This window comes from Coffea arabica, chromosome 2c (genome assembly GCF_036785885.1).
Source record: "Coffea arabica cultivar ET-39 chromosome 2c, Coffea Arabica ET-39 HiFi, whole genome shotgun sequence".
In the NCBI taxonomy this organism is placed as follows: domain Eukaryota; kingdom Viridiplantae; phylum Streptophyta; class Magnoliopsida; order Gentianales; family Rubiaceae; genus Coffea; species Coffea arabica.
Genome location: NC_092312.1, coordinates 54474142 through 54484845, shown reverse-complemented (window position 1 = coordinate 54484845; position 10704 = coordinate 54474142). Strand labels below are relative to the sequence as shown.

The 10704-nt window shown below is 38.0% G+C and overlaps 2 long non-coding RNA genes across 2 annotated transcripts; both read left to right on the top strand.

Annotated features, from left to right (window-relative positions):
• The first annotated feature begins 544 nt into the window (after nucleotides 1-544).
• On the top strand, nucleotides 545-3433 carry LOC140035992 (uncharacterized). The gene is made up of 3 exons (XR_011839886.1): nucleotides 545-797; nucleotides 2409-2483; nucleotides 3268-3433. It is a non-coding gene; the product is annotated as an uncharacterized lncRNA (long non-coding RNA).
• A 3503-nt stretch (nucleotides 3434-6936) lies between these two features.
• LOC140035991 (uncharacterized) lies at nucleotides 6937-9826 on the top strand. The gene is made up of 3 exons (XR_011839885.1): nucleotides 6937-7189; nucleotides 8801-8875; nucleotides 9661-9826. It is a non-coding gene; the product is annotated as an uncharacterized lncRNA (long non-coding RNA).
• Nucleotides 9827-10704: the final 878 nt, after the last annotated feature.

Sequence of the window (10704 nt, the reverse complement as noted above, 5' to 3'; positions counted from 1 at the left end):
AATTATCTATTTGGATTTTTGCCCGAATATTATTTTCTATCCTTATTAGACCTAAATATATGGTTTTATAGCTTCGTTATATTTTTAAAGTGTCTCGTTTCAAAAATTATTTTCTTAGAAACTTGTTTAGTGAAAAAGTGAAAACGTGTCTGAAAACTTTCGCCAATTAGGAGTACAATAAGCTCAAAAATTTAAGACATATACAATGGTCCTAAAATAGGCAATTTTAGGTTTAAATATTGAAGTGATAGTTAGTGGTAAGATCGTTATAAGAATTTCTCAAAAGTTTCAATTTTTATTGCGCCTAAATTAGAAATACGTGTTTCACGTGCGCGCTTAATTGAGGGACTTTGGACAATTATTTTGGGAGAATTAAGAATGAATAATATTTATATAAATGTAAGTGCCCTAGAGGTTTAGTGCACTAGTGCAACAAACGTAAGAGAAATCGGACACAAAACGCGCACGTAGGGCACTAGTTATAATCGATTTGACGTATTTAATATAATAGACGTCAAGCGTCTTTCGTACGCAAAGGAAACCAGAAACCGCATTTCCTTTCCTTCTAGCTTCATGGTCGGCCAGCTGCTGCAGAGGAAACAACCAAAGACTTCAACATTTCCTCTTCCAAAATTCACCAAATCACTACCAAAACTTCCATAGATTCTCACCAAACTTCACATTCATTTAGCTTTTTACTTGGACAACAACTTAGGCTGGAAAAGGGAGGAGTTTCACGGCTGTCTTCAGGCTTCATAGGGACCAAAATTTTCTGATTTGAACAGCCATCAAAGTAGGTAGCCATCTAACTCCTTAAACTTGTTTTATGAAGTTTGATTTATGCATTTGTGCTAGAATCGTCACTCTAGTAGCTTGTATTGTTGGAAAAAAGTGGGCTCTATGAATTCCCACTCTTGGGTTGTTGCTGATTCTGTGCTTGATGAAGTTTTTGATGTCGGATTAGTGTTTAAGTTAGTGTTTCGTTGAAGAAAACCTGCCGAAAACTCACGTAGGGAGCAAGGGCCAAATTTGACCATTTTGCCCCTGCTCTGTTCGGTCATTTTAATGCAGAAACTGAGGATTTAATGGCCTGATTATGTTGTTTACATGTTGTAGCAGTTGTGTACAAATTTTCGTTGAAAAATACTGAGTTTTTGTGGGTCAAACGAATTTATTTCCAAAGCTAGTAATCTGGGAAAACGGTTGCCGTCGTAACCAGACCAGTGTTCGTGTTTCGTCCATAACTCCGTACTCCGACGTCAAAATCAAGTGTCGTTAGCGGCATTTGAAACTAGACATTCCCATGTTTCCAACGGTGTATAGTGTACATTCTGGTTTCATGTGTGTGAGCCACACCATTCATCAGAATTCGGCTATCCTGTTTCTCCGTTCTGCCGAAATGATTTGATGATGCTGCAACTTTAGGCTTAATTTCGAACCAGTTGCATGCTGAATCCTGGAACGATTTCTTCTGTGCAATTTTACCCCTGTGAATGTATTTTCTAACACTATCAACCATTCCCAATTCCAAGTTAAATTGAGGGAGTTATGATCAAAATACGGCGACTGCCTCGTTTTTGAAACCTTAGATTTGGACAGATTGCCTTAAGGATTTTTCCAAACTTTGGTTGATTGGTTAACCACCTTTCCGAAGGTATTTTTCCACGAAATTTGATAGAGAGATACCCTTCATATAGGAGTATTATACTGCAAAATTTTGTATCAATCCAAGTCCTTTTCGACACTTAACTAAAGGTCCAAAGTCGGAACCAAATCTGGAAATTTGTTAACAGTCTTGAAATTTACCCAACTTTGAGCTACCATATCTTGGTGCTCGAAACTCCGATTCTCGATCCGCTTGTTCTGACCTAAACCTTACTTGTACCTCTAATTGTGCTACAAATTTCAAGGGCTGGTTTGCAACAAGTGAATTCTGCTGAATTTTCAAAGTTAGCGAAAAACCAACCCCGGCTCAATCCTGGGTGATTTGGAACAGCAATTTTAAGCTCATTTTTGAACACCTTCCACTTAGATTCATGGAAAACTGTCTTCTAAGAACTTTTAGTACTTTGGAAGAGGTTTCCAACGGTACCAAGTTTTCCAATTTTCGACATGTAGAATTTGAGATACGATTTTTTCAAAATATCGTATCAAAACTGAAATTTTCTGAATTTCAAGGAAATGGAGTTTTTCAAGTATTCCTTATTCCTTCGATAATACTTAAACGTTTATGCTTGATTTCGAAGTTAACAAAACTCGATTGCTCTTGTACATTAAGAAACTCCACTTGAACCTCGATTTACTAGTAATTGAGGTTCATTTTCATGAAATTTCCCCAGATTGTACTAGTGCACAATCTTCCTTGATAATTGGGATGTGTGAATGATAATTCACTATTAAATGCTCAGGCGCTCAAGAGGACCTTCCAGAGGATCTCACGGGAGACGCCTAAACCATCATTTGAACTCGCTACTTGAATCACTGTGAGTGTGTCAAGTGCATGAACTTGTTGTTAAGTGGTTATCTGTTTCTTATCCGTTATGTAAATTTGAAATTTTGAGACGAGGTGTACTTTATCGCACTCGTTCTCTTTCAAATGAAATTATATTCGAATTTTGCTATGTGAATTCGTATCCAACTTGTACATGGTAATGTGAATGTGATTTGTACTTGTGATTCGTATATGTGATCCGTATTTGTGATTCCTATTTGGAATCGTCGATTTGAGCGTTGCTCATCGACTTATATTCATATTCGTATTCATATTCGGGGGACGCCCAAAACTCGTTGGCTAACTTTGCGAATCGAGCCAGCATGGGCTTGGTCGATAAGCTTAGCAAACCATGAGATATTCGTAGAGCATGATATATTGGAGAGATCTTGCTCGGCATTACTCGTGCAGTATTGCCATGATATACTCGAATATTATCAAAAACTTTGATGAGCGGGCTCAGTAAGGGGGTGTAACGGTGACGGGATTCGAAAAAAAGTGGTGTATCTACGGATTTGATACTTATGTGGTTGACGGAGTGTCAACGTGAGATGTGATCAAGACTTCGACTCGACTACGTGGAATTTAGCTCCTGAGAGCTATAGTATCCTTGAATTGTTTCTGTTTATTTTTCTTATTCGAAATGTGAATTATTCGAATTTGATAGCCTTACCTACAATGTAATTGTTGTCGCTATTTGGATTATGTGTTTGCATGTGTGTTTTCTTGGCCTCATTGAGTATTGGCTCATCCTATTAGATTGTTTTCCTTAACAGGTTGGATTGGAAGATTTTGGTAAAGCCGACTAGATTATACTTTTGATTGGAATCGGGGCTGTAAATGTGTAGTCGACTTTTAATGGTTGCATTTTGGAACTTGATGTATCTTTTGTGAACATGATGTAAGATTTAAATATTTAGTTAAGGAAGCGACTTTTCTTTATTTTGACTCGTAGTATTTGGTATGTATCGTTAAGTTCGATTTGATTTGTCTTGAGTCCTGGCGAGAGCTGGGCAGGCGTCCCGCAGATACCCTTGGGTTCGCCCTTGGGAGAAGTGGGGGGCGTCACAATTGGTATCAGAGCTTAGGCTTCAGATCTTTGTAGTGTATTCTAAGTTTGAAGTTTAGGATGCCGGACTGTGGGACTGGTTTGAAAGTTAAGTGACCACTTGTAGAAAAAAAAAAAATCAGAGCCGCTTCGCGTGGTATTTGCGCGGGGTGAGATTGGGCCAAATGGTATTATGGTTCTTATCATATGAATGAGTAAAGGCTTAAGTACTCTTTTAGAGTGTAAGCTGTGAATCATGAATGTGATAGGTATAAATATTTTATCATAATACGTGGGGAAAGACTAGATATGTATGTTGGGTAGGAATCTTAAATATGGTGATTTACTCTTGGGACTGGCCAGCTCGAGATGTGAATTATCTTATTTCGAATTCTTGTACTCGAGTAATTAAGAGTTGAGGACAATGCTAAAAACTTAAGATCTCCATTTGCGAAGAACAAGAACGGACTAATGTTTTGTGAGAACAAGTGCATGAGGTCAACGGATGTCCAGTTCATATAGTAAGAGAAATAAGACATCTGGTGCAGAATATTTTAACTGAGTGTGGGACAATATTCACTAGAGAGAAGTAGAATGTAGTTGAGTCTAAGAGAGAGAGAGATAGAGAAAGATTGATGGATGGTCCTATGTAACTCAATAGGATCCAATTGTTTGATATGAGTCGGAAATGAACGAGAAAAAAAAATTTAGCCCCTTTTGACTGATGTAGTTAGATTTAGCTGGGGTGATGCTAGTGTTGAGGCCATTGCATTTTTTTTGTATGACTGTGTGGCCTACTTTTGAGGCACTTGACTTTACTTTAGTCGTATGTGATTAAAAGTACTCTGTGGCATCTGTGTGCTATATTTTTGTGACTACCCCATGACTTGCTAATTGTATGAACTTGATATGCTAATTAATGTAAATTATTGTTAATTCCAATGTTTTCTTGAGTGGTTCCTGCTTTTGTTATGCATCGCATAATTTATTATTTCTTGCACTAGGCACGCCTAGGTCATGGAAGGACTAAGAGGTGGTCGAGGCCGTGGTCGAGGTCGTGGGCGAGGGACTAGACAGGCCCAACCTCAAAGGGGTGACCAGGGATCTGCAACTGCACCGATCCACGGTCAGGAAAATATCGAGGGTAATCAAGTGGCTACTGCCATTAATAGGATGACTGATATCCTAGAGCGTTTGGCTAATAGACAGGATCCAGGACCGTTTAACCAACCTGGAGGTCAGGAAAGAGGTGAGGATAGAGCCTTAGAGAGGTTCTTAAAATTTAACCCGCCTAAGTTTCTTGGCGAACCTGATCCTGAGGTAGCGGAGAATTGGTTAGAAAGGATGACCAACATATTCGCTGCTTTAGACTACACTGAAAATAGGCGAGTGAATTTTGCTGCTTTCCAATTTGAGGGAGTAGCCTGTGCTTGGTGGGATCTGATAAGAGGAAAATGGGAGAGAACTCAAACCCCTTGGACTTGGGAGAATTTCACAAGGGAATTTAATGAGAAATTTCTTCCGCCCTTAATCCAAGAGAAAAGGGAGGATGAATTCATCAAGTTAAAACAAGGAACCCTTAGTGTAGCGGAGTACGAGGGAAAGTTCACTAAACTTTCAAAGTATGCTCCCGAACTGGTGACCAATGAGCGGAAAAGGATTAGACGATTTGTTCAAGGACTTAATGTAGAAATATAGGAGGGTTTGGCTGCAGCCCAAATCTCTACGTTCACTGAAGTTTTAGAAAAAGCACAGAGAGTCGAGAGTGCAAGGCTGCAAGTTAGAGACTTTCATGCTAAGAAGAGGAGCACTTCTAGTAACCCTTCGGGACAGGCAGATAAGAGTGCCCCACCTTTTAAAAAGGGAAAAGGAACGGGTGGAGTGGAGATATCTAACATGCCAAAAGGGACTCAATCAAGAGGAGATCGCAATGGACGAGGTCAATCGAGAGGGACACCTCCAAGTGGTCAATCTGTGGCTCCCCAAGTCGTTTGTGGTTATTGTGGCAAGCTCAACCATACGGAGAATGATTGTTTTAGGAAACAAGGGAAGTGCTTGTATTGTGGTAGTACCGAGCACCAGATATCGAAATGCCCGACCGTACCAAAAGAAGGCGGTAGTACCCAAAGGCCTGAAAAGTCAGCCGCTAAGCAGCCTAGTGTTGGAGGAAGTCGATCTAATGCACCAGCTAGGGTTTATGCATTAGGCTATCAACATGTTTCCGATTCTACTAAAGTCATTGGAGGTATGATTCTTTCTTTTATTTGTCTATCTAAGGTTCTCAGTGACCTAGTACCGTACACACTTTTTGCAAAACCCTAGATTCATAAGATAGAATCAAAATTTGACTACTATTTGGGTAAATAGAAATTGTGATATGGATCGGAGGGTGTAAGTTAGTGATTAATTTGAAAGGCATGACTCTTAAGGGGTATGACTATTATCCAAAGTGTGAATTTCGAGGACGAAATTCTTTTAAGGAGGGGAGGATGTGATGACCCGAAATTTTTTTTATTTTATTTTATCGAATATTAGTAGTTTGTTTAAATATTTATTTACTCATTTTTCTCCAAATTATTTATTTCGATCATTTAAAATCCATTTATATGGAACGACGCCTCTTTTATATTTTTAAAAGCGTTTTGTTGGAAAAATTCACTCTTCGAAAACTCGTTTAGTTCAGAACAACGAGTGCACGTTTTTCGAGACTATATTTGAATCGAGAGTGTATTAATATTGGAGAATTAAGAACGATCAATAATAGATTAAGAAAGGTTAATTGAGGAATTAATACTCAATTCACGTGAGGACTCGTAAAATTATTATTTTTAAACCCCTAATTTTGGCTCAATTAATTATCTATTTGGATTTTTGCCCGAATATTATTTTCTATCCTTATTAGACCTAAATATATGGTTTTATAGATTCGTTATATTTTTAAAGTGTCTCGTTTCAAAAATTATTTTCTTAGAAGCTTGTTTAGTGAAAAAGTGAAAACGTGTCTGAAAACTTTAGCCAATTAGGAGTACAATAAGCTCAAAAATTTAAGACATATACAATAGTCCTAAAATAGGCAATTTTAGGTTTAAATATTGAAGTGATAGTTAGTGGTAAGATCGTTATAAGAATTTCTCAAAGGTTTCAATTTTTATTGCGCCTAAATTAGAAATACGTGTTTCACGTGCGCGCTTAATTGAGGGACTTTGGACAATTATTTTGGGACAATTAAGAATGAATAATATTTATATAAATGTAAGTGCCCTAGAGGTTTAGTGCACTAGTGCAACAAACGTAAGAGAAATCGGACACAAAACGCGCGCGTAGGGCACTAGTTATAATCGATTTGACGTATTTAATATAATAGACGTCAAGCGTCTTTCGTACGCAAAGGAAACCAGAAACCGCATTTCCTTTCCTTCTAGCTTCATGGTCGGCCAGCTGCTGCAGAGGAAACAACCAAAGACTTCAACATTTCCTCTTCCAAAATTCACCAAATCACTACCAAAACTTCCATAGATTCTCACCAAACTTCACATTCATTTAACTTTTTACTTGGACAACAACTTAGGCTGGAAAAGGGAGGAGTTTCACGGCTGTCTTCAGGCTTCATAGGGACCGAAATTTTCTGATTTGAACAGCCATCAAAGTAGGTAGCCATCTAACTCCTTAAACTTGTTTTATGAAGTTTGATTTATGCATTTGAGCTAGAATCGTCACTCTAGTAGCTTGTATTGTTGGAAAAAAGTGGGCACTATGAATTCCCACTCTTGGGTTGTTGCTGATTCTGTGCTTGATGAAGTTTTTGATGTCGGATTAGTGTTTAAGTTAGTGTTTCGTTGAAGAAAAACTGCTGGAAACTCACGTAGGGAGCAAGGGCCAAATTTGACCATTTTGCCCCTGCTCTGTTCGGTCATTTTAATGCAGAAACTGAGGATTTAATGCCCTGATTATGTTGTTTACATGTTGTAGCAGTTGTGTACAAATATTCGTTGAAAAATACTGAGTTTTTGTGGGTCAAACGAATTTATTTCCAAAGCTAGTAATCTGGGAAAACGGTTGCCGTTGTAACCAGACCAGTGTTCGTGTTTCGTCCATAACTCCGTTCTCCGACGTCGAAATCAAGTACTGTTTGCGACATTTGAAACTAGACGTTCCCATGTTTCCAACGGTGTATAGTGCACATTTTGGTTTCATGTGTGTGAGCCACACCATTCATCTGAAGTCGGCTGTCCTGTTTCTCCGTTCTGCCGAAATGATTTGATGATGCTGCAACTTTAGGCTTAATTTTGAACCAGTTGCATGCTGAAACTTGTAACGATTTCTTCTGTGAAATTTTAGCCCTGTGAATTTATTTTCTAACACTATCAACCATTCCCAATTCCGAGTTAAATTGAGGGAGTTATGATCAAAATACGGTGACTGCCTCGTTTTTGAAACCTTAGATTTGGACAGATTGCCTTAAGGATTTTTCCAAACTTTGGTTGATTGGTTAACCACCTTTCCGAAGGTATTTTTCCATGAAATTTGATAGAGAGATATCCTTCATATAGGAGTATTATACTGAAAAATTTTGTATCAATCCAAGTCCGTTTCGACACTTAACTAAAGGTCCAAAGTCGGAACCAAATCTGGAAATTTGTTAACAGTCTTGAAATTTACCCAACTTTGAGCTACCATATCTTGGTGCTCGAAACTCCGATTCTCGATCCGCTTGTTCTGACCTAAACCTTACTTGTACCTCTAATTGTGCTACAAATTTCAAGGGCTGGTTTGCAACGAGTGAATTCTGCTGAATTTTCAAAGTTAGCGAAAAACCAACCCCGGCTCAATCCTGGGTGATTTGGAACAGCAATTTTAAGCTCATTTTTGAACACCTTCCACTTAGATTCATGGAAAACTGTCTTCTAAGAACTTTTAGTACTTTGGAAGAGGTTTCCAACGGTACCAAGTTTTCCAATTTTCGACATATGGAATCTGAGATACGATTTTTTCAAAATATCGTATCAAAACTGAAATTTTCTGAATTTCAAGGAAATGGAGTTTTTCAAGTATTCCTTATTCCTTCGATAATACTTAAACGTTTATGCTTGATTTCGAAGTTAACAAAACTCGATTGCTCTTGTACATTAAGAAACTCCACTTGAACCTCTATTTACTAGTAATTGAGGTTCATTTTCATGAAATTTCCCCAGATTGTACTAGTGCACAATCTTCCTTGATAATTGGGATGTGTGAATGATAATTCACTATTAAATGCTCAGGCGCTCAAGAGGACCTTCCAGAGGATCTCACGGGAGACGCCTAAACCATCATTTGAACTCGCTACTTGAATCACTGTGAGTGTGTCAAGTGCATGAACTTGTTGTTAAGTGGTTATCTGTTTCTTATCCGTTATGTAAATTTGAAATTTTGAGACGAGGGTGTACTTTATCGCACTCGTTCTCTTTCAAATGAAATTATATTCGAATTTTGCTATGTGAATTCGTATCCAACTTGTACATGGTAATGTGAATGTGATTTGTACTTGTGATTCGTATATGTGATCCGTATTTGTGATTCCTATTTGGAATTATCGATTTGAGCGTTGCTCATCGACTTATATTCGTATTCGTATTCATATTCGGGGGACGCCCAAAACTCGTTGGCTAACTTTGCGAATCGAGCCAGCATGGGCTTGGTCGATAAGCTTAGCAAACCATGAGATATTCGTAGAGCATGATCTATTGGAGAGATCTTGCTCGGCATTACTCGTGCAGTATTGCCATGATATACTCGAGTATTATCAAAAACTTTGATGAGCGGGCTCAGTAAGGGGGTGTAACGGTGACGGGATTCGAAGAAAAGTGGTGTATCTACGGATTTGATACTTATGTGGTTGACGGAGTGTCAACGTGAGATGTGATCAAGACTTCGACTCGACTACGTGGAATTTAGCTCCTGAGAGCTACAGTATCCTTGAATTGTTTCTGTTTATTTTTCTTATTCGAAATGTGAATTATTCGAATTTGATAGCCTTACCTACAATGTAATTGTTGTCGCTATTTGGATTATGTGTTTGCATGTGTGTTTTCTTGGCCTCATTGAGTATTGGCTCATCCTATTAGATTGTTTTCCTTAACAGGTTGGATTGGAAGATTTTGGTAAAGCCGACTAGATTATACTTTTGATTGGAATCGGGGCTGTAAATGTGTAGTCGACTTTTAATGGTTGCATTTTGGAACTTGATGTATCTTTTGTGAACATGATGTAAGATTTAAATATTTAGTTAAGGAAGCGACTTTTCTTTATTTTGACTCGTAGTATTTGGTATGTATCATTAAGTTCGATTTGATTTGTCTTGAGTCCTGGCGAGAGTTGGGCAGGCGTCCCGCGGATACCCTTGGGTTCGCCCTTGGGAGAAGTGGGGGGCGTCACAGTTGTACCAAAGAGTTATTGTATCTTTTAGATTGGCTCAATTGGGTTCTAAATGTTTATGTCTCGAAGTTCTTTGGAGCGTTTGGTAGGGTCTTCGTTTGTTCCGGATTCGTAGTCCAGGCGAAAGCCGGGCAGGCAGTCCACCGAACCTTTTTGTTCGCCTTAGGGTGAGGTGGGACTGTCACAAGATTTCTATTATAATTTTTGTTACTTTTACTTCCTATTCATAATGTAGAGTTAATTTCTTGCATTTGTGATTGTCTAAATAATAAAGGAGTTAAAAAATCACCGGTAATTGATAATCTTCCCTGTGGAATCGACACCTAATACCCCTATACTCAATAAACGACTTGTATACTTGCAGAAAAATCACGTATGGGGTATTTAGAATTTTATAAATGTAAAATTTGACTGTGGATGAGTTTAATTGTTATATGTATACCCCGCATTGGTCAAGTTTTTGGCGATCCACACTTGAAGTATTGTTTGTCCTCAAGCAATACAAAATACAAATCAACAATATTTCAAAACTTTGAAAATAAACATATGTGCACAATTCAACTTCATTTCCTCAAAAGAAAGTAAATAACCATTATACAATCACTTGACTATGTTTAAGTACTCATAATATCAAATAAAGAAGAGCCAATTATACCGCAATTTTAACTAGTTCAATTCAATTGCTCATTCTTTTCCAATTTCACAAGTAAGTAACTCATATGGTCAACGAAAATATTAGCTAAGCCCATGA